Below are 24,670 nucleotides of genomic sequence, written 5' to 3'. Positions count from 1 at the left end.
TTTCATTATTAAATACGTTCAGATAAATAGAATATAATTTAATAATGTAAGCGTGGTCCAGGACACTGTAGTTGTAAAATAAAGTGAAGAACTGATTGCTATTTTGCAGAGTCCTCTGCAGAAGAGGCAAGCAATTAGATTACTACTGGTATCTTTCTAGCGCTTATACTATATTTTGATTTGGTAACCCCTTTCTAAATGGTGGGTTATCCAATCATAATCAACAGAACACTTAGAATAGGGATTGACTAATCATTGCGTGTGGGAAGTCTCTTCCTGAGCCAGCAGTGATTGGATTAGTGACAATTGTTTTTTCTTCAATACCAGTATGTTAATCGGGTCTTCATTCAGATCATCTAGGCCTCAATATGTGTGGGTCTCTATTTGATTTATTAATCTTGGATTTTTTTAAATATTCATATGCAGCAGTTCATCTTAAAATAGGAGAAAATTTGACATATGACATTTTTATACCACCGGCGTTTCTATGTATATGTATCCCTTTTTTAACCTTGTCACATTTTTCAAACTTTTTGTGAGCCTAAATAAACTGTGCTTCTTCTGCCTGACTACTGAGATGTTCCTAGACTTAGTTATTGATTCCTGGGATGGGGACTGTACTTTTTTGCATAGTTTGTGCTTTAGAATTCCTAAGAGGGAGAACCAAGGAGAGATGCCATCATCATATCACTCAAGAACTCTTCTGAAGCAGATGTAAACCATAAGTATTACTGTGCCAACACTGCACAACAGACCCAGACCATTGCCAGGACTAGGGATGACTGTGGGTTACACCTTGAAAAAAATTAATAACAACCCAATTTTTGGAAGCCCGGGTGCTCTAGTATTAGAGTGGGTTTGGGAGCCTGGAGTGTATTTCCATCTGGGTTGAACAACTCATTCACTGTGATGCTGGGCAAGTCACTTGGTCCTGTGTCTTTGTTAGCTCAACAAGTAAAATAGTTGGTCCTCAGTGCAAACAAGACTCCACTGCCGTAATACCTGAACTGAGCTTTCTTGGGTAAATACATTACAGCCCCTGACCAAAAAGTCAGTAAAACATTTTCAAACGAATACAAGGACCAGATCCGCATCTGGAATAAACTGAAGACAATGTAGCTATTCTGATTTACACCAGCTGAGGATGTGTTTCTATCTGTTCCAAATTTCAGAAGCGATGATGTCTTTGCAAAGACAGTGACACAGTAAATCTAAAATAATATTAGGGCCAGACTCTGTCATCTATACATAATAAAATGTCTCCTGTATATTTTGAGCACGGTGTCAACCTAAGTTTAAAATCAGTTTCTTAAAATGTGAATTTACAGTATCTTAAGGAGAAAAAAACAGACAGAAAACCTTATCGTTGGAGTTTGGAAGTACGTTGTTGATTTGTAAAATCAGGGTAGTAGAATTTAGTAATGGAAAATATACTGGGAACCCTTTAAAAGTTTCCTTTTACTGCTAGGTATTAATTGTGCCAGCAGTAGTCTTTATTTAGTACAGTCACTGCCTGCAAATACTGATATTACCTTACCTAATGATAAAATATTGAAAGGAACATTTATAAGGTCACCTTTTATAGGTTATCTAGTTCATCCCCAAGTCAGTACAGGATGTGTCCCTATGGTTTATTTACTAGTGCTTTTTGCACTCTTGTTTTAGATGCCTCAATTGATATTGATTAATTGAATTTGGTAGGTTTTGGGAGGGGGTAGGGGGAAATACTATGCTGCTTCAAGCAGTGAATCGCATCTAAAATATTAAATATTGGTTGGTACCAACCAACATTGATGGAAATTCAGCATTACATGAAGCTGACCCGTAAATAAAGACAGTTTTAATTTGGTCTCAGTGATTTTCCACAGTTGGGTTTTACAGCATCAACTCAGTGAACAAGACATTGTAAAAACATCTATTCATTAACAGAACTATAAGATAGGGAAAAATATCTATACATCTCTGAAATATCTGTTTTGATCCTATAAGACAGGCAACAGTATTCAAGCTCTGAAATTGTTTATAAAGTAATCAGCATTAATTTGTTCTGTTCAGATTTTAATTATATACCATAGGCCTTCCTGACAGGACACTACCACAACTATAGCTGTCAAATGGAAATTAATTTGCTAGTAGATGACCACATACTTCATGAATTATACATGAAACTTTCTCTCATTGTGACTGTTGCTAAAAGACTCTTTCATCATCCCTCCATTTAAAAAGAATGACAATTGTTTTTAAATAAGTCTGATTAGCAGTAAGTAGATGATGAAGTGTTGAGAATGATTTCTAAAATATTGTTCACAGCCCATTTCTTATTGACATGTTTTGCTACAATTTGGGTCACATGGCCCTTTTCTTAGTGTTAAGCAGAATTCTGTCTGACTGATGGGTAGTCCACTGCATTTACTTTCAAATACAAAATTGATAGCTAGATTTACATTTCTTCTTTATAAGACTCAGCCTTTGCAAGCAAGCCTTAGATTTCAGACATAATTCTGTTATTCAAATGGGAGAAGAGTTTGATAGCTATGCTAATCACTTTTATCTGAGAAAACATAACTAATAGCTTGGTTACATTTGCCTACATTTATGAGCATAATTTTAGCACATAATTTTATTGCGCTATAAAACATAATACTGCATTAGTCCGCTCTTTAAAAAAAAAAGATACCTTAGAGTGATTTGCACTTAAGCTTTCACACTACATTTAAATGACAGTATCATTTTAAAATTTTGACCTTTTTGAATTAATGAAAAAGTTTCATGTAACAATTATCCATATAAGGCCATTTCCTATAGACATAATATTTGGTAAAAATGTTTAAGATATTCATGGCAGCACTGATTGCCTAGGATTGTTGTGAGTCAGTTATTCTTATGTCTATATTGGATAGAATTAAGATAATTTTTTCTTATATTGCACGAAAGGGATCTCTTCAAACTCTGTATACATTAACAAATTACTTGGAAGAAACTAGGAATGCTCTACATACACTAAATTTTCATAGAAGACCTGTAGTCAGTAAAAATAATCATGTCTTCAGTGCTGGCAGAGAAATAGAAATAAAGCTTTATGGTGCAAGAGGGTCAGTTATTTCTATCCATAATTTGAAGAGTCTTGTGTGTGACTATGGAGATAATATGCTAAAAAGAAATCACTCTGAAGTAAAGTGTGTAACATTTCCTCTTGGGAAAGGTCATAGATAGTGATATTAGAATTATTTCCCCAGGAAGATATCTATGTCAGTAGCTACAAGAATACACTAGTGACATGTAAGACGTCTAACACTCACAAAACTTTGTACCTACATAGAGCCTGTCATCTGAATATCTCCAGATGCATTCATGATTTTTATCCTAATCATCCTCTGCTGTAGGTAAGTATTGTGATCCCCATCTTGCAGATGGGAAAGCTGAGATATGCAAAAGTTAGATGATTTGCTCAATGTCACATAGAGTCTGTGACAGAGCCTGAAACAGAATTCAGGTTTTCATGCTCTGTCACTGGTTAGGCAATGACCTCTTCTCAAGGGAGTTCCACTGGGCCAGCTGTGGATCTTCTTAATTGTCTGCAAGGTAGGATGCAGATTCTTTTCCAGAATAACTGCTTTTTTTCCCCTGGCTTGCACTTTTTCATACTCTCAATGCCACAAACATTTACACACACCCTTAACTTTACCCATGTAAATAGTTCTGTGTTCTTCATGTGTGTAAAGGTAGGCATCTATATAATTGTTTGCACAATAAGGGTTAACCTCATCTAAAATAATCGAGATCTTAAATTGAATAATGTCCTGTTTGTTTAGTGAAATCACATTGCTAAGGTGTGTGCTATTGGTACTTTGGATTTGACATCATTTTTTCCCCACTTATTTGATTTCACAGGATCTTAATGTTTGTGATGGAACTAATATGGTATATTGCATTAACTAACAATGCTAACATGGCTCCATTGTATAGCTATTTCATTACATTTGCAGCCTTTGTCATACTGGTGACTTGAGAAGCATGCCTGCTTGGGTTTTCCTGCATTGTACTGCTGCAAGATACACTAACACTGAAGTCACTGAGGAAGCTTTGGACATGGTATTTTAGATTGGGATAGTGCCTTCACCCAAACTGAATCACGGTGATTAAAACAAAGAATACAAATATCTAAGTATCTTCTTTCACAGTGTGAGCAAATGTAAATTGTTTTGAAAATAGCAGAATGCAAATTGATCTGTTAATTCATTTCAGTATACAGTGTTGACAGGTCTTGTGATTTTATAGCAAATCTCATGCTATTAGTGTGTTTCTTAGCACCCCAGCTCTGAGTAATCTAATTTCATGAGAATCTCAACTTTCATGTTTTTAAAAATCAATTTTCTAGGCCTCACGATTGTGGAGGGAAGCTTGAAAATAGGACCCAAGAAAAAACGAAAGGTCAGACACCAGAAGGCAAATGAAAAGAACCCAACATTTATTATTTTTCTTCAAATCTGAGTTTTTAACGCATGATTGTGGGGACCTGATTCTATTTTCAAATGCTTGGGGTTGACAATACTAAATGCAGTTCCAATTTTCCCAGAGGAATTACTGTTAAAGAGCATGGAGGTGATGAGTGTTGTGCATAAAAGCTCAAGGTAACAAGTGCTGAACAGGACAGAGTGTCCCAGAAAACCTGTGAGCATTAAGAAAAGGGAATACTGAAGAAGGCCTGTGTCCTCCTGCACCAGGTGATAGCAGCCTGAGCTACTCTACATGACACCAGTTGAAAACAACCTTAAGGGTTTGAAATCACAGCCATGGATCAATGTGATAAAAGAACTTCCCCTACTCCTCCTTTTCCCTGCTACACCAGCACAGGGATTGAGAAAATAGTGAAAGAACCCCTACATTGCTTTACACTAGGCTGATCATCCCTAACCCAATAAATCTGGCTTTACAGGAAGATTATGCTTGTAATAAAGCACAAAGTGACTTCTCTACCCCAGAGAATCTGGATCTCCAGGGCAACAACTTTTCAGTATCAGAGGGGTAGCCATGCTAGTCTGGATCTGTAAAAGCAGCAAAGAGTCCTGTGGCACCTTATAGACTAACAGACATTTTGGAGCATGAGCTTTCGTGAAGTGGGTGTTCATCCACGAAAGCTCATGCTCCAAAACGTCTGTTAGTCTATGACATGCCACAGGACTCTTTGTTGCTTTAACTTTTCAGTAGAAAAGCTGAAGTTTCCCTTCACTCATACTGGGGTAAATCAGGAATAATTTCAATGAAGTCATTGGAATTACATGAATGTAAAATTGGTGTGAAAAGTCAGTCAGGCACTATAATTGTACTTGCACGTGCTTGCTCTCATTCCATTATACATATTACTTGGTATTTGCTTGCAACTAAGCAATTGCAGTGTTTGGAAATCAGCAGTAGCCTTTTCTTTCTACAGTCTGATTCTGGTAGTTGTGGTTAATGAGCTCATGTATAAGAGCATTGTTAAATCTTCCACAGATACAGAACATACACCCAGAAAGCTACTGCCCAGAGGAGGTCAAAGGGCACAGCTGTTGCACTCCTATACTGGATTCCCAAAAATCCTTCCCCAAAAAACTCCCATTGACTCTAATAGGTTTCAGATCAGCCCAAAGTCAGAGCTTTTACACACATATAAAGTAAAGGATTGGATGTGTTTGAAGCAGTAGATTAAGGAGATTTGCTGCCCCCATCACACATCCCCTTTTGAATTCTTGGACCCCTTTCCTTCCTTTGATACTTCACGGAATTGAACACATAACTCAGAATATGGATGCTGCCTACTGTGTAAAAATATTCAAAGCTAAGACTGACATTTTAGCCTTAATTAACACAGTTGTATGTGTGGAGGCAGAGGAAGGAAAGCCTGAAATGAGGATGGAGTGTCAACCTTAAATTTGAATTAATCTGCTTTCATTAATTTAAGCAAGCTCCCCTCCAAAGGCCAAAATCAATGGAGTTGCACCCATTGAATTTGGCCCTTAATGTTATTAAAGATAGTCTTTAAAATGTTATTTTTTTGGGAGGGGGCTGTTTGATTAATATTTTTAAAGGAGATAATCATTCACCAAGAAATTTCAAACATTCCTACCAAAACAAGATAATCCATACCTACCATCAGAACCATGCTAAACCACTATTTACTCCGTAAAATACGCTTACACTTAGGATTTTCTAAATTCATATTTAGGACAAAAGTTTCAACCTTGGTGACTAAAATTAGGCTCCTAAATCCATATTTATATCCTTAAATAAGAGTGGTCTGATTTGCAGAGATGCAACTCCCATTGACTTCTGCGGTGCTCAGCACCTATGAAAATCCGGCCATTTTTATTTAGTTGTCTAAATATAGTTTTAAGTCACTTAACTTTAGGCCCATAAGGTTGAAAGTGCTGTCATGAGCAGACAGCATAACACTAAAACCAATGGAAGTTGAGGGACTACACCATCTTGCAGGCTTGAACCTTAAAACATGGATTCTAAATAGAGCGTGCTTTTTTTGTGGCCATTCTTTTGAGCAGTGCCTCTTAATAATTTTCCTTATGTATTTAATTTTTATATAAAAATACCAACAGTCACTGCCATACTTGATGATGCATTAATGACTGTCTTATTTCTGGGCCAGATCCAATGCCTTTTGGAAAGCCTGACTAACTTCAAAGGGCTTTGGATCAGGCTCTCTAAAACCACTTTGGGATGTGGACCTGCACCAAAATAATGGTTTGATGAAATCTGGGTCATGATCATCATCATAAATACAAATAATGATAATTAATACTTTGCACGTCTACAGATTTTAACTTGAGGATATCAAAGCTCTTTATAAATACTGGTGGATAAAACTTCACAAACAGCACCTTAATAAGGTAAGAAAGTATCAGTATCCCATTGTCCTCATAGGAAAACTGAGTGATGATGAACTAAGTGATCTGTTCAACATTACATAGGAAATACATGGCAGATTTTGGAATAAATTGATAAATACAAGTAAGATCTCCTAACTCCCAACCCTGTGCTACAGACAAAAATAATCTTTTGTTGCTCTGATCAACAGCAATCATTTTTTAATTTCTGAATAGTTTCATAACTTGGTAATTTTTTCATTACATTCTTATAACTTAAAAATAATAATAATATTCCTCATAGATTATAAAAATAAGGAAATAAATTCTCTGTCACCCACATTCCCACCTGGACTGAATTTTACAACTGTGATACAAGCCCTTTAAAACTCCAGAGTTTAAAATGGAAACACTGTTAACCCTTAACCATAGTGGCATGATTGTATATAATATAGGAAGAGTAATAGCCAACTAGGTAGCTGTTCACTTAGCAGCTAGTAGTTCATTCATTTTTATAAGAACAAAGTTGATGTCCATATGACGAAGCTTCCAGTCAGGGAAAATCGAGTAGCAACTGGAGTATAATAAGAATGTATGAGAATTAGAGAAAAAGGAAATTGGGAAGCCATTTTGTCCATGGCAGCCCATCTAATTATTTCCTAAATGGGAAAATGCTTTTGCCTTACCTGGTTGGATATCTGCACATTCAACATGAAAAATATTTCCTGACATCTGTTCTGAATTTTCATTTTAATTTCAAGGTATGCTTCTTTGTCCTGTCATTTTTGTTAGCCTGAAAACAATATAAAATGACAGATTCTAAACTAGTTACATTTTAAAAATTGTTTTACTTTTAAAAAAAAGAGTTTCAATAACTTATACTGTTGCCTCTGCCTTAGTAAAGTGATGTTTTCTAATTGCAGTCACATCACAAAATTCAGTATCACAGAACAGACTTGCACACATTTTTCTAGCCAGGATATTCTGCATTGGAAGACTTGAAAACAGAAAGTTCAGCTCCTAGAATGAAAACTGGGCTAATTACCTTTCTCTTTCTTTGGGGCAAACTAATTCCAAAATGCATTTTATTTGTCTGTGTGCCTGTCTTCATTTCTAAAGTGCCTGTTATTATTATTTATTATTTCTCTTGTGGAAGAGCCTAAGGATCTTTGCTATCACTGTATAAACAAACAACACCCACAATTCTTTCCTGGTGTGCTCACAAGTGCCCTGCGGTATCTTAGCTTGATATTTAATGTACATTCTCAGTAGCACTTAGGGATTGATAGCAATTATTATTATAAACCAGGTGGATCTTTACACACTGGTCATTCCTGTGGCAAGAAAGCTAGGTTTTCAGAGTCTCCAATCAGGCTGTTCTGAAGAACAGAGCAGAGTCACTAATCAGACAAAATCACGCCATAATGAGAGCAAGGCTCAGATATCTAGATTATCTTCCCAAACACGGAAAGGTAGTCAGGCTGGCAGTCCATGCTAATAAATAGACACTGGAACTCAGTTCAGCAGACCACATTACCAAACAGAAACTGGGCTTAGATCAGCAAGCTTTCTTATTAAACAGACTGGGACTCAGGACGGCTGGCTATAATACCTCACCAGAAACTGAGCTCCAGTCTTTATTTGATGAGGTAGCCTTTTGTCCTGAGCCTGAGATAAGCATTCACCTCTGAGAGAGACTGGGGTTCAGCTCAGCAGACTTTTTTGCTTTCATAAGTTGTTAAATAAACTTAACATGAGATCTGATGACTAATATCAATTTCACATGTCTTCAAATTACCTACTTGGTCAAGCTAGTCATTAAAACATTTATACCATTCTCTGATGTGAAATAAGCACATAAAACATATGCTACTTACTAATCTCACTAGTCAAATCCATATAAACATCTTTAGGCCTGATTTAATGAAAAATAAGTTTCACACACAGCATATAAATTATCTTTAGCCTAGTAGCACACACCATCATTATTTTGCTTCCCACAAATGAAATATGGGTATTGGGAAGGTCTACTTTAATCCCCACTAAGAAAACTGATGTAATGTTTGTAATTGGAATTTGCATCTGACTTACTGGCATAACAATCGTCTTCATTGTGCTGTTCTGAAACATTGAAAACCAAGTAAAAGCATATCTGAGAGTTGGTTCACATTCTTCCTTTTATCCTCCGCTTGCCTCTTCTCCTATTGTAAATCTTTGGGTCCCAATCCTGCAATGAGATCAAGGCAGGCCAGTCTCTAAGTCTGCATGGGAAGTCAGTGATGCTCTGTGTAGGTACACAGATCTGTGCACCGAGTGCTCATTGCTCACAGAGCCTTCCATGAGTTTTTTTTTCCTCCTCTAATAGAGTTTGCTCAGAGTTTTCCAATATGGTCTAGGAGTGAGGCTTCTAGTTTTCACTCAGTTTAACTCCAATTATGGGAAAAATTAATTGAATCTTAAGTTTTAGGTATACACTTACCACCCCAGAAAAAATCCCTTCCCCATCCAATATTGCATCATTGGCAGGGTGCATTATGGGCTTGTTCCTGCATTAATGCAGTCAATGGGAGTTTTATCGTTGACTTCAGGTAGTGGTCACAGCTGGGGGCAGAATACTACATCCGATGGACCTATGGCTGGAACTAATGTGGAACATCTATATTTTTCTAAATATAATATTAAATAACTAAAGATATTTTAAGAGGAAATATTGGAAAAATAAGTATAAAAGAGGAGCCTTTGGCAAGTGTTTTAGCAGCAGGCTGGTAATACTTGAAAGCAGGTAGGCAAAAGTGGCATGGAGTCAGTCATCTACTTGGAATCAATTTCCAACAATGGAAAAAGAACAGAATCTACCTGATTCTAAAGTAGGTGGGCATTGCCTAAGCCGTCTGAACAGAGGAGCTCCTGCTGAGATTCACTATGGCTCCTGATTGTTAAACAAGAGAATGGTCACCAGAAAGACATGAAATGTTGTAGAGTTGAATAAACAGAGTGAAGAGCATGTAGCTGTGACCTGTCTCTGGACAGGTTTTAAATTAACATCTCCTTGTATGGGTTTGATCCAAACCCACTGGAGTCAATGGGAGACTTTCCAAAGACTTCAGTGGATTTTAGATCAGTCCCTATAAGCTTAAACAATTATTATGCATATCTTACTTTTTTTAAAAACCCAGGAAATGCTTTTCTTTCCCCCTTCATTTTTGTTTGTTTGTTTGTTTTTGTTTTTTGGAATGTCCTTCTAGTGGTTCATTCAGGAAGGAGCCATTTCTTTGTAGAGGGAAAGTCTGGGGGAAACAGTTTCATTGATTGTGAAACCCACCAACTATTTGGTGCATACTACACTTTTGTCATGAATTTACACATTTTCAGATTGAAGTCCCCAGAGAGCAGGAATAAAAGGTGTCTAAGTTGCTGCTGAGTTGAGGCCTTAGCTATAAAAGTGAAAAATCTAGTTCGTAGGTAACAATAGTAAGCTAATGCAAATGGTCATTGACTTCATTATGGAAATCTTTGGCAACAACTTTTCCAGACTCATGTTAAGCCTTAAGAGAGAAATGTTTCAATACAGAACCACTTAATCATTTATATGAATGAAAATGAGTGCAAACAGATTGTTGAGATGGCTTTAAGATCACCTCTTTTTTCTTGTATAGAATACCCACTATAATTACATTTTGCCTGTCAGTTCATAAATTTTGCTTATTACAAAATGGGCATTATTGATTGCTTTTTAAAAGTACTAAAACTAAGCTCAGAGCAGTAGATCTCTCAGCAAATTCAAAACATACTATCATCGAAACTAATCACTGGCAAAAGGACTGTGGAAAAACTGTCCAAGTTTATTGTAAGCCCAGTGCAAAAAATTGAAACTACCATGAGTTTTAGTTTAGCAACTTGGCTTTGAGTTTAGCATGTTGTAAGCCACAATGAAAAAAAGATAAACTTATCTGGCAAAGCCAGACACTTTTAAAGCCAACATCCTGTAATTGTTTCCTCATTGGGCCTGGCAGCTTAAACAAAGATTTAAAAAAAAAATGCCTATGACAATACTGTAAAATTTTCAGAAAGAAAGAAAGAAAGAAAACTAACTTATATTTACCTGAGCTGTCCTAAATGAATTTTCTAAACTGACTATAGCAGCTCATTGCTTTGTACTTTTCAGGTAGGATTCAACAAAACAAAATCAAAGAAACTCATTAGTCTTATGGCAAAAGCCTGAATTTAAAAATTGCTTGACTTGAATTACAGTGCCAGCGGCAGACACACTAACACAGTCAACCATATCAGTATTGAAGAGCCAAAGTGGATGGCAGACAACACGTGAGGCCTCAGCCTCTTTGAGATCAGTTGATTAAACAGTGCCAGCTGAGATTTATACACATTGGGAATATCCTTATTTACTCTCAGTAAGAAATGAAAGTGATCACAAAGGATTTAGAGCTGGTATTCTCATTAAAATAAAGACAGAGGCTGACATCTACAAATAGTCAATCTTGGCTAAATAGTGTTTCTTGGGCAGGGGAGGAGCAATCTGATAATAATTGAAAAAATAACAATTTTTGCAGTTGCATTGAAATAAAACAATAAAAATAGTGAAATGCATTCATACTCTTACTTCTCTTTGTGCTGCTTTGTTGCCAGTCATGAACTACAACTGAAAGAAAACAGGAGGTAGCTACTGCTCTGGCCAGGAAACAATGCCCTATTCAAAGGTAGTATCTGTTCTTAATATCAAGACGCAAATTTAACTATCCACTGGTAGAGGGAAAAAACATTTATGTCAATGTCAAGCCAGGAAAGCAATTATGTATTAACTTAAAAAGTTAACAAAATGGAATACATAAAAAATATTTTTAAAGTGGAAATAATTTAAGAACCTTCTAAATATCTTAACAGTGCACTTGGCTACACTTGGATTTAGGAAGTAATATTTTACATGAAGCAGTAGATTTTTTTTACAGCTTGAAATCCAAAAGCAGGGCTGTACTCCATCAAGAAATGACAACAGCAAACTTAGTGCCACTGTGGAAGTAGAGAGTGCAAATCCTGCAGTATTTAGAAAGACGCCAGATAATAAGACCATTATTAAACAGGTATGGTCAGGGCAGCTATGTTCAGAGAACTTATTGTATTCACTAAGCCAGGACAAGGTAGACATGATTACAGAGCTAGTTTAATCAGAATGTGCAAAAAAGACCTTTGGTCACTAAGATTTAGAGACACCAGAACAAATTCTGTGTAATCACCTGTGAAACCCATTATAAATTTAGGGGGTTACGCAAATGTGACTGCAGAAAAAATCTGACCCCAGAACAAAGAGCCTTTCACAGCATCAGCCAGATAAAAAGTAGTATGGACGAATCCTGGCTCATAATCTAGTTATCAAGTTGTGACGCATGTGAAAGAGGCATTGCTAAAGATCATATGCAACATTTCCATTTCATGAATCTTAAAATATATAAGGAAGCATAGATAGAGTAGTGGACTAACATTTAGGCAAGCTGGGCAAATTTTCTATTCCTGGTTTGGCCACTGACCTGCTGAGTGATCTTAGGCAAGTCACTTCACCTCTTTTTGTATCAGTTTCCCCATCCAGAAAAAGACGGTTACTCACCTTTGTAACTGTTGTTCTTCGAGATGTGTTGCTCATATCCATTCCAGTTAGGTGTACGCGCCGCGCGTGCACATTCGTCGGAAAACTTTTACCCTAGCAACTCGGTGGGCCGGCAGGTCGCCCCCTAGAGTGGCGCCACCATGGCGCTCGATATATACCTCTGCCGGCCCACCCGCTCCTCAGTTCCTTCTTGCCGGCTACTCCGACAGTGGGGAAGGAGGGCGGGTGTGGAATGGATATGAGCAACACATCTCGAAGAACAACAGTTACAAAGGTGAGTAACCGTCTTTTCTTCTTCGAGTGATTGCTCATATCCATTCCAGTTAGGTGAATCCCAAGCCTTACGTAGGCGGTGGGGTCGGAGTGAAATGCGGCAGAATGAAAACTGCCGAGTCAGAGGCCACAGCCTCTCTTGACTGTTGAACCAGGGCATACTGCGAAGCAAAGGTATGGACCGAGGACCAATGGAGCTTCGCGACAGATCTCGTGGGTAGGTACACGAGCCAGCAAGGCGGCAGACGAAGCCTGAGCCCTGGTAGAATGCATGGTGATGTGGCTTGGTGAAATATGAGCCAAATCATAACAAGTGGGGATGTCCGCCATCACCCAAGATGAGATCCTCTGAGAGGAAAACAAGCAAGCCCTTCCTTTGGCCCGCTACCGCGACAGAGCCGGGGCACCTTAGGAGATGGGTCTGTCAGCACAATATAAATGCGAGCCCTCCACAGATGCCCAAGGAGTGCAATGGTTATGCCCATTGCGTTGAGCTGTGGGTAACATGAAAGGCCGAAACCCCTTAGGGAGGAGACGTAACAGCTACGAGGAAAGTTGTCGTGCAGGACAGGCATAGCAGAGGGCCAGTCGTGAACGGCTCGACTGAGGGAGACATAAGTCTGGTTAAAACGAGGCTGAGCTCCCAGGTCGGGGCTGGGCGGTGCACCCGAGGGTGCGAGCGCTCCAAGCCCTTGAGGGACCTCGAACCCATAGATCGTGAGAACAGGGAACGGCCACCTTAGCCTGCTGGGAGGTAGAGAGGCTGCTAAGTGTATCCTCAGCAATGATACCGTCAGGCCCTGCCGCTGAAGGCCAGAGGCAGGCCAAATAGAGGGGATCGAGACCTCAGCCGGAGCAAGATCGAGCGTATTGCAGCCGTAGAAGAAACACTTCCACCTGGCCCTGACCGTTGACCAGGTGGAAGGCTGCCCGTCACCCCGACTCAGGTACGCAGCAGCCACACCGTGAGGTAAACCAGCTGCAGGACCGAGCGACAAAGCCCGTTGTCGCCCTGAGTGATGAGGTCTGGGTGGGGTGGAAGGGTAATTAGGTCTGTTACTGACAGGCCGAGCAACATGGTAAATCAGTGCTGCCTGGACCACTCTGGAGTGATCATGACGATGCACGCTCTGCCCCTGCGGAGTTTGAGCAGGACCTAGCGGACCAGTGGGAACAGTGGGAAGGCATAATGCAATTGGCCTCTCCACGGCATCAGGAATGCGTCCAAGATCGATCCTGCGGAGAGACCTCGGAAGGAGCAGAACATCTGACATTTCCTGCTCTCGCAGTGAGCGAACAGGTCTGTGTGAGGAAACATCTCAACTTCCGGAAAGCCGAACGCCTCACATGGGGCAGAGTGATCGCTCGTAAGACCAGAAAGACTTGCTGAGGCAAAGCGTTAAGACGTTCCGAACGCCTGGGAGAAAGGACGTCGCCAGCTCCATCGAATGGGCCATGCAAAAGACCCGGAAATGGATGGCCTCCTGACAAAAAAGGGGGGGGGGCAATGTCCATCCCCGGATACTCATGAAGCACATGGCCGTTGTGTTGGCCGTAAACACCGAGATACAACGGCCTCGCAGCTGCCGCCGGAACCCCTGGCACGCCAGGCGGACTACTCTCATTTTTGGGGCATTGATGTGGAATGCCAGCTCCCAAGAAGACCAAAGGCCTTAAGCCCGGGGGTGACCATGAGCACTCGAGCAGAGAGATGACGCGTCCGTCGTCCGGGCAGTGAGGGCTGGGGCGGATGAAACCGCATCCCTGCCCACATCAGGGAGGGAGGTAGCCACCACTCTAGGGAGTCTATGGTGTTCGAGGGAACGGTGACCACCATGACCATTGGCTCCCTGTCCGGGCGGTACGCCGAGGTGGGCCGGACTTGGCGAGGACGGAGGCGGAACGTGGCGTGTTTGGATACAAACTTGCGGGCAACCATGGACCCAGGAGACTGAGACAAGAACAAGTCGAGGTCGTTGGGAAAGCCCTTCGACCTCCTATGATTGTTGCCATCGCCTAAAACCGCAGGTGTGATAAGCAGGCTCCAGCTGGGTAGGAGACCAGGATAGCCCCTTGGAAGCCCAACCTCTGCGTGGGAACCAGAGTGGATTGCTCTATAGGAACCATCAGGCCTTGGCCTGTGAATAAGACCGTGACGATGTCCACGCACTGAGCGGTTTGTGTCTCAGAGTCTCCTCGGATAAGCGAATCGATGGTAGGCGGCGACTATGGCCGTAAGCCAGGAGAGTGACCGTTGGCTATAAAGCGGAGGTACCTCCTGTGCGGAGGGAAGATGGCGTCACGAAAGTACGCGTCCCTCATATCCAGGGCGGCATAGTAGCCCCCAGGAGGTAAGGATGGAATAATGGTTCCCAGGGATACCATGCAGAACTTCAACCTCATTCTAAACCGGTTGAGTCCGTGCAGGACCAGGAAGGTCTGGCCTGTGCCCGCGTGGGGGACTAGGGCATAACGGGAGTAAAACCCCTCGCCCCTTTCGCCCGCCAAAGGGGGACAGGGCTGGAGCAAATTAAAGGTGATACACTGTCCCCAGGTACACCTTGGAAGGTTCGTCTCCGGTCCCAGTGGTAATTACGAGGGACCTTGACCTTGGCTCTTTAGGGGGCCTGACGTTCGTCCGCGACCACCTTGGCCTTGCCGTTAGCCAAAGTTCTGCCTCTGGCTAGGCACAGAGTATGGCGGCTGGGGCCAGAAAGGCCTGCGTTTAATCGCCGGCGTATGCATGCTTAGAGAGCGCATTAGGAGCCCATTGACCACCAGGCTTCGCAGCCTGGGGCTGTCCCTGCCACGACGAGGCCTTTACCAACAAAGGGTAAATCCTGAATGGCAAACTGCAGCTCCCGTCGGAGGTTTGAAACCTGAAGCCATGCACCTCATGGCGACGCCCAAGGCCAGAGTCCTGGCCGCAGTGTCTGCTGCGTCCAACGAGGCCTGGAGGGACGCTCCGGGAACCTCCTTTCCTCTGTCCTCCGAGACGGCAGCGGACTCCTGGCGGGAGGTCTGAAGGAAAAACTCCTTCACCCCGGTGCTATAAGTATTGCAGCTAAGCAAGGCTTGTTGCTTTGCTACCTAGAACTGTAGGGCCTCTGCAGAGTACCCTGGCGGCCAAGCAAGCCCATGCGCCAAGCCTCTTTCGGCATTGGGGCGGGCGCCCGCTGGCCATCATGTCAGGATCATGGTCCTGAGCATAGAATCTGCGCATATGGAATGACACAGATGCGTGTGCGGACTGCCACGGAGGTACTAAAGAAGGCACAGGCAGAGTCTCTGACTCACTCGGACCTTGCCCAACTCGGCACCGGGGACCGGCACCGGGAGGCGTACCGGTACCTGGAACGAGATCCAGACCCGCAACCAGAACGGTGCCGGGAGGTCAACCGAGATCTCGAGGCTCGGGGAGAGACTACAGGAGTCAAGGTATCCGCCGCGGCGCCGGGAGTCGGAACGGTGCCGACAGCGGGTCGGCGAACGGAATACCGGGCGGTGCAGCGAGTGTGACCAGTACCGATGAGGAAACAGCATCGGGACTGCCGATGGTGCCGGGCGTGTCGACAGAACCTGGAGTGCCTGCGGGACCGTAATCATGAACGGTGCCGCTCTGCTGTGCTGACAGAGGACGGTCACCTGAAGAGACTGTATCAGGCAGCATCGACTCTGTCATGGCAATGAAATTCCTCGCCGTCGGTAACGTCTCCGGCGTGGAGGGAACAGCAGGCTCAACCACAGCGCATAGTGGGGAGCTGTCAGGCATCGGATTCGACGGCCCTTGTGGGACCGGGGTTGACGGTACCGAGGTTCGGTGCCGGGCGATCCGAGTTAGATAAGCTGGCTGGCTGCGGTGCCGTCGGCACGGAAGCAGCAGGAGCAATAAGCTCAACCACGGCGCGTGCCGGGGAGCCGTCAGGCACCGGATTCGATAGCCCTTGTGGGACCGGAATCGACGGTGCCGACATTGTCGGTGCCTCAGAGGCGTCGGTGCTGGGCAATCCGACCGAGACTAGCCCTCTGGCTGCGATGCAGGTTGCACGGAAGCAGGAGCAGGGCTCTCAACCACGGCGCGTGCCGGGGAGCCCTCAGGCCCTGGATCCTAACGGCCCTCGTGGGACCGGGACCGACGGTGCCGACGTCATCGGTGCCGCAGCAGACGTCGGTGCCGGGCGATCCGACTCAGAGGAGCCCTCTGGCTGCGGTGCCGTTGGCACGGAAGCAGGATGAGCAGTAACTCAACCACGGCGCGTGCCGGGGAGCCGTCAGGCACCGGATCCTAACGGCCCTCGTAGGACCGGGATCGGCGGTGCCGACGTCATCGGTGCCGCAGCAGGCGTCGGTGCCGGGCGATCCGACTCAGACGAGCTCTCTGGCTGCAGTGCCGCTGGCACGGAAGCAGCAGGAGCAGTAGCTCAACCACGGCGCGTGCCGGGGAGCCGTCAGGCACCGGATTCTACGGCCCTTACGGGACCGGGATCGACGGTGCCGACGTCGTCGATGCCTCAGCAGGTGTTGGTGCCGGGCGATCCGACCTAGACGGGCTCACTGGCTGCAGTGCCGCTGGCACGGAAGCAGCAGGAGCAGGAGCTCAACCACGGCGCGTGCCGGGGAGCCGTCAGGCACCGGATTCCACGGCCCTCGTGGGACCGGGATCGACGGTGCCGACGTCATCGGTGCCGGGTGATCCGTCTTAGATGAGCTCTCTGGCTGCGGTGCCGTTGGCACGGAAGCAGCAGGAGCAGTAAGCTCTACCACGGCGCGTGCCGGGGAGCTGCCAGGCACCGGATTCCGTGGCCCTGGGGGACTGGAAACGACGGTGTCGACGTCATCGGTGCCTCTGCAGGTGTCGGTGCCAGGTAATCCAACTTAGACGAGCTCCCTGGCTGCGATGCAGATGGCACGGAAGCAGCAGGAGCAGGGGGTCTCAACCACGGCGCGTGCCGGGGAGCCATCAGGCACCAGCAGGAATCGTAGGCTCTCTCGACCTCGGAAGAAGGGAGCGGTGCCGAGCCGATATCGGTGCCGGCGACGGCCGGTGCCGAAAGGCCTTGGTAGTATCGGCGGGGTCCGGTGCCAAGGAGGCGCTACTGCCCGCCGCTTGATCATCGCTCGGCGCCCCAGGTGGAGGGGTAAGTGAAAATCCCACACCGTTTTGTTCTCGGCTTAAAAGCCTTGCAAATGGGGCACTTAGCTGTCAAGTGTGATTCCCTGAGGCACTTGAAACAGGAGTCGTGTGGATCTCCCTTCGGCCGCGGCTTCTGGCACGCCGGCCCATTCGAAAAACCGGTGAGCCCCGCATGGGCTCCGGGACCGGGTTCATGGAAGGGGCTACTTCCCGAACCCCGCTAACTAAACTAACCATGTTAGCAAAGAAAACGTATAACTATACAAATATATAAATAAAAGGGTTATAACTGCGTAACTATATACGAGAAATACGAGTAGCTAGGGAAGTGGAGGTCAGCTAAGCCGCGCTCCACTGTTCCAACGACCGACACGGGCGGTAAGAAGGAACTGAGGAGCGGGTGGGCCGGCAGAGGTATATATCGAGCGCCATGGTGGCGCCACTCTAGGGGGCGACCTGCCGGCCCACCGAGTTGCTAGGGTAAAAGTTTTCCGACGAATGTGCACGCGCGGCGCGTACACCTAACTGGAATGGATATGAGCAATCACTCGAAGAAGAAATGTGGATAATGATACTTCTTTGCAAAGCACTTCTGCCAGACTCTGGGAATGGGCGACAGGGGATGGATCACTTGGTGATTACCTGTTCTGTTCATTCCCTCTGCAGGACCTGGCATTGGCCACTGTCAAAAGACAAGATACTGGGCTAGATGGACCTTTGGTCTGACCCAGTATGGCCCTTATTACATTCTTATGTAAAGACAAAGATGAAAAGAGCTATAGAAGAGCTAGATATTATTAATGTAATATAATGAGGATGCAGTTTTATTATTTAAGCTCTTCTAAGTTACCCAAGAAAATCAGTCACATCTGGACATGTAGCCATAAGCAACTGTATACATAGAGATGCCTTTTCAAATACTTTACCCAAATTTCAGCATAACGAGCCAGGCTCATTGGTGCACTCCAACTACTTTGTGCCCCTCCAGTGATGCAAACAGACATAAAATTGGCAACACTGGGACCTGACTTGGTGGCCATGGCAACTTGGCTGCCTTGTTGGTAAAAATAGAGATAAAAAATATCTTAAAATAAAACATTTTGTCCTAGAGTATGTGATTCTGTGAGTGTATTGAAAATGCAGCCAGGCCATCCTGCTTGTTGGAAGCTGATGCCCAAGTGAAAAGGAATCACTCTCCTCCACAATGAGGGAATCTGTCTAGGTTTGTGGAAAGGCACTGGTTTTATTATCTCACAAGGGTTTAGGCTAAGTACCTATAAATTATAATTTGTGGCAGATAATGTCATCAATGGGTTCAATTCGTTGGTTCAGCCAAACTCTGCTTGGTAGAGAACTTGGGATGAGGAGGCAAAAGTGGCTTTACACCACCTTTACACTCTTCTCCAGTCCGAGAGCTGGCCAAGGGGCTATTCTGGCGGCCGGGTATTGCTGGAGTACACAAGCACTCCAACTATGCCCCCAACACTGCCCCCAAGCTAGGAAGAGGTCAGGAAGAGGAGATGTTAAACTGTGAGGGTTCTGGTTTCCACAGAAGAAAATTAATAATGCTTTAAATAATAATATGGTATTTACAATGTAGTACTCTATATAATCAAAGCACTATGCCAACATTAACTCATTAACTCATCTTTGTGATCCCTCTGAGAGATAAATATTATCATCCCTGTTCTACAGACGGGGAAAGTGAGACAGAAAAATGAAGTGACTTTCCCAAGACTACGCAGCAAGTCACAGGCAGAGCCAGGATTAAAAAGCAGAATCTCTTAGCAGTCAACCCTCTGTTCCTTCTTCCAGTTCACACTGCCCATTTCTCTGCTGCCCTTCTGCACCCAGGCACACCCTTGGGTAGCTGGCTAATCCAGGTTGAATAAACGTAGCTTATTTCTCTTTTTAAAGAATATCCAGGAGTAGAGCATGTTTTCCACAGAGCACATCAGCATATCCTCAGAGTGACTTATATTCATTTTTTAAATGTGTTTGTATGTTTTTTTCTTTCTCCCCATAAAATGATCACAAGCACTTCAGTGAGTGTGTGTGATTCAATATTTGAATTCTGAGCTATATTGGTGAATTATAATTGGCCACATAAGTCACATGGTATATCTTGTCACTGACTCAATGAGCATAGCAATACTCATATCAAGAGGCACATTTGAAAAACCTGTAGGAGCTTTGAATCTCTCAGGGAAAGGCAGCAGTTTTAGGGAGAGGGAACAGAGAAAAGGAACTAGGGAATCTTAGAAAACGTTTAAACCTCTTCTTTCCTAGGCCTAACAGGCCTTGGCCAAACAACTATTCCCCGAAAAAATGACATGAGTGTAAGATTTATTACAGAGTTTAATTTTTGTTTGTCACATAGACACAAAGTACCTGTGTGTGCAGTCCTAGTGGTGAAGACTTCTCAGTTGTTTAAATGTTTCTGTGCTAGGATTCTGGCAAAGGGATTTAGAAAAGATGTTTCTACTCCCCCATGTAAAAAACATCCAGCATGTAGTTATCATCAGGGTCTATAACATAATGCAACCCTGTGCATGAACAGTCCTAGATGTGAAGGATGCTCTCAGAGCTTCACCTAGTGCATTTAATTGCCTCTATGCCATGGTTCTGGCAAGGGGATACGGGAACCATTACCCTAATGTCTCAGATAGTGTCACCTTCCATAGAAAATACATCACTTCCAGCGCAAGTACTTGTGCACCCTTCTAAAACTGAACCCAAACTAAACCTTTTTAAAAATTCTGAAATGTAAAAGGGGTTTTAATTACTATTTTTAATGAGATGTGCTGAAAATAAATGCAGGAAAGGCTATTTGCATTGGAGAAATTGGAAGCAAAATATTCTGGAAAGCTGTAAAGAGGGTAAGCCTGTTTTTAATCAGGCTTCTAGCCAGATCTGGCAGACTCAGGAAACGTCAGGTAAGCATCCAAAACAATGGGTTGCCTATCTGAACCAAGCCCAGACTCTGAACTCTTTGAGATGCATTCATCACTATATAGTCACTTCATAGTCAGAACTATTTCTGAGAAATCCCTATAACACAGAGAGATATCATTGATGATGAGGAATCCTATGAAAACCTAGATAAATGAGCAAACATTATGCTCAGAGTACCATCTACATGATATGTGACATTAGACAATGGCATTTACTTATCTATACTATTTAATGGCACAGATATATATATATACACAAAAGGGTGTAGAAGATTTAAATTCTTCTCTTTTTCTCAGATCCCTTTATTTTCCCTAGTGTGCACCCTCATTTCTTTTATGTCTTTATAAATAAGCTTGTCAGATCAATTCAAAAGAACTGTCTTGAGTCAACAATTTACTCACCAAAATTGCATGAGCTACAGAATGTACTCTGATGAGTTCTAATTTCAGGGTTATTTCATTATTTTCTTCCTCTTCCTTAAAGCACTTTTTTAAAATGAAAATATATATATATATATATATATATATAGAATAATGGAGATAAGAGATTTTTCAGCCTACTCATGAGTGATCTTTGACAATTCCAGTCTTTGGAGCTATCACCAACACTCCAGTTATAGCTATTGTGGCTGAGTACTTATGGCGCCAGAAACTCATCTGGCGTAAAGCTTAGTTCCAATGGAGCTACACTGAGTTACATCTTCAGAGTGTCAGGTCCCATGGACTCTGTAATCAGTAAAGTCAATGGTGCTTTGCTGCTTTATACCAGCAGAAAAGAGCTGGTCCCAGAAATTCATAATGCACTCATTGCCAATTTATAGTGGAAATTTATCGGGTCCCATCGGTTAAAATTACAGTGGAGTTTTCACCTAACAAACCTTGTACACATACAAGTGACAGAACATGACAGAACACATGAATGAAATCAAAAATATCAGAGAAGAGACTGAGGCTATGTAAAAACAAAGCTCATTCCAATTGTATTGACATCCAATTGTTGCCATTCCTATTTTACACTGTACTGTGAACAGGCTTGGATGTTTGTTATAGATGAATGGAGCTGATTATCACTGATTACAGATGTGCTAATTAACTCAGTTTTGTTTGTTCAAAAACTCTATTAATAGTCAATTCTGAAAGATTCAGGCAGCCATGTGCAGCGTGACATAGCTTTTAATCACCATCACAGGAAAATGTAGCAGGTCTTTCATGGAAAGGGGGCCAAAAAAACCAATGCAACAAATCACTGGCAGAAAATCAATGCACCTAAAATAGGCCACATTTTTAACTAAGCAGATTTCAAATTACCTTATCCATCCCAGCAGTTCAGACAATGAGGCTGTAGAACCTAACCCATGAAGCAAAGTTTTAAACTGCATTGTGCAATTTTGACAAAGATCTTTTACACATGAATCAGGTAGACTGCACCTGTAATTCATAGGGAAAAATTAAAGACTTACCCAGATGTATGCTGACCTGCTTTGAGTGAACACGCAGTTGCCTTCGAGAATCAATCATGGGTCTGGGGAACACCATTTTTATCCCTAGAAGGACTGATAACATATTCATAGTTGGAGTTATACAGGGAATGATTACTTTGCTGTTATACAATAGTTAAGGTCGTGCCAGCATTTCCTTTCTGAACCTCTATATTTTAGGGATTTATAAGGTGGTCATAAACATTCCCTCTAACCTGAAACTAAGCCATAAACTGAGATTTTACCAGTGACGACAGAGAGAGAGAAAGAGAGAGCTTGACATGTGAGTTTAAAAGGGAAAAATGTTTGTCATGTTGAGAAACTTGTTTAGTTTCTGAAAAATGAAAAATAGTTTCAACATTAAGAAAAAGAAAAAAAAGAAGAAAGAAACTTGGCAAGGCGTTAGTCCATGTTCTGTTCTACTGTCTGGTAGTATTTCCAAAGAGACATCATCAGTCAGTAAAGCTACTGAGGTTTGTACAATTGCAGTAATTTTTCCACCACAAAATTTCCATAAGGACTTCAGCTCCCAGAGAAACCATGATTATTATTACTGGGTCAATAATCAAATTATTTTTAAAACTGCCTAGGTAGAAATGATGCATCAGAGATTATTATTTTCTCACTGAGTTGTACTTAGGTATTATTGTACCTTGGGTACCAAATTTAACACCACAACCCTGGTATAACTTTATTGACCTTAATGGATTTATACCAATATGAATGAGCAGAGAATCAGGCTTTATGAATTCAATCCAACCTATTTATGTATCTTTGTATTCTCTTGGCAACCACACAGCAGAAGCAAAGAGTGAAGATAACTTCATACAAAATCCTCTGACCATCTTGAACACCTACAACTCCACATCTTCATCCCAGCTGTCTTTAATCAAAGTTTCAAGGGCTCCTATCAACTTCAGTGTGCACTGAAAAATACAGTCATGCCATCAAAAAGTAAAAATTGATGAGCAGGCCAAATGGAGCAGAGAAACCTGATTCTGCACCAAGGAAAGTGCTGCTATGCCTTTGCCAATAATGCTACTAAAGTGGAGTGTGCAGCTAAGCATCTCATTAGCATGAGGATTTCCATTAAGTCCATGGCTCCTCAGCCTTGCATGCTGAACTCATACCATGCTTCTTATTTCTATTCACATTTGAGAATAAGGGAGATATTGTGCAAGGACTGAGACTTACTGCCCTAGTGCAGGGGGCTGCACATAGAGCATGATACAAAGCCCATTGATGTCAATGGGACTGCTCACATGCTTAAAATTAACTGTATGGTCAAGGGCTTTTTCACTAGAGGCCCTGCTTCATGTGCAAATATGTGTGCATCACTGCATAGCTACAGTTGCACAATTATTTACATAACTGCACATGCAATTACAGCAATTGCTCACTCAAGTAGATAGCTAGCTGGCTGAATGCCCAGATACACACGCTATTGAAATAATGTGGTGCAAAAAATTTAGGTGCAGGATTGCTTTGATGCGTGAACACGCCAATGGTCAGGACTGGAATTTTACATCTCCTTTGAACAGTGCCCCTTGCACATTGCTGAAGTTCAATGGACCCTCAGTACAAGCTAAGAGTGCAGAGTATTCTATTCTGAATCTTGAGAGGGACCAAGGACGCTGGGTTTTGGTTTTGCAAAACCAAAAACCAGAGCTAGTTTGGATCTGAGTTGAGTTTTATCTGATTGCCACAGTCCAGGAGAAGTGGTGAGGGGGGTCAGATAAAAACTTTTGGTTTTATCTTTTCTCTAAAATGGTGGTTTATTGCAAATCCCTAACAATCATGTTTGGGCTTTGTGAAAACTAAAGCAGGTGAGTTTGATCCAGGTTACATCTATACCCTCATACTTCAGGAGGGTTTGGCCCATATCTAACCGAATTAATTAGGAGAAGGTCTTGTGGGCAGCCAATTCATAATATTTGTATTTGGAATCCCAGCTAGTCCACATCTTGAATGAATATGAATACTAGCCTCTGGTTACAGTTCTAGAATCTGTGGCTAATAATATGAAAATTTGTCTGACTCAAACAATCTTCAGGAATTATTGCCATAGGTAAGGCATAACTGATAACTAACCAAAGAGCTCAATATGCTCAGAATTCTAAAGTCATTTCATGATTCCAAATTCACGGTCTGCTCCTGCATTCTTTATGTACTTTAAATTCCCTTTGACTTGTCAGAGTTTTGGGTGTGCTAGAAATACAAGATTTGGCCCTGTAATAAAGACAGGGAAAATAAATGAGGTGGGAGCAGAAAAAACATAAAATCAAGGCGGAATGAGTGTGTATTCCATTCTAAATGGCATTTTAATAATAGGCCCATGCATGTATTTTGTATACATT

The 24,670-nt window shown here is 42.7% G+C and overlaps 1 long non-coding RNA gene across 1 annotated transcript in view; it reads right to left on the bottom strand.

Moving 5' to 3' along the window:
* LOC127051797 (uncharacterized) overlaps positions 1 to 24,670 on the bottom strand; it is a 45,980-nt gene that overhangs the window by 6,521 nt on the left and 14,789 nt on the right. The window contains exons 2-5 of the long non-coding RNA XR_007774607.1: positions 22,296 to 22,388; positions 21,238 to 21,321; positions 8,949 to 9,084; positions 7,544 to 7,650 (exon numbers count right to left, since the gene is read on the bottom strand). This is a non-coding gene — a long non-coding RNA (uncharacterized LOC127051797). The remainder of the gene's footprint in view (positions 1 to 7,543; positions 7,651 to 8,948; positions 9,085 to 21,237; positions 21,322 to 22,295; positions 22,389 to 24,670) is intronic.

This window comes from Gopherus flavomarginatus, chromosome 5 (assembly GCF_025201925.1).
Source record: "Gopherus flavomarginatus isolate rGopFla2 chromosome 5, rGopFla2.mat.asm, whole genome shotgun sequence".
Lineage (NCBI taxonomy): Eukaryota > Metazoa > Chordata > Testudines > Testudinidae > Gopherus > Gopherus flavomarginatus.
Note: the sequence above shows the minus strand (reverse complement) of the source record. Positions and strands in the feature narration are given on the sequence as shown.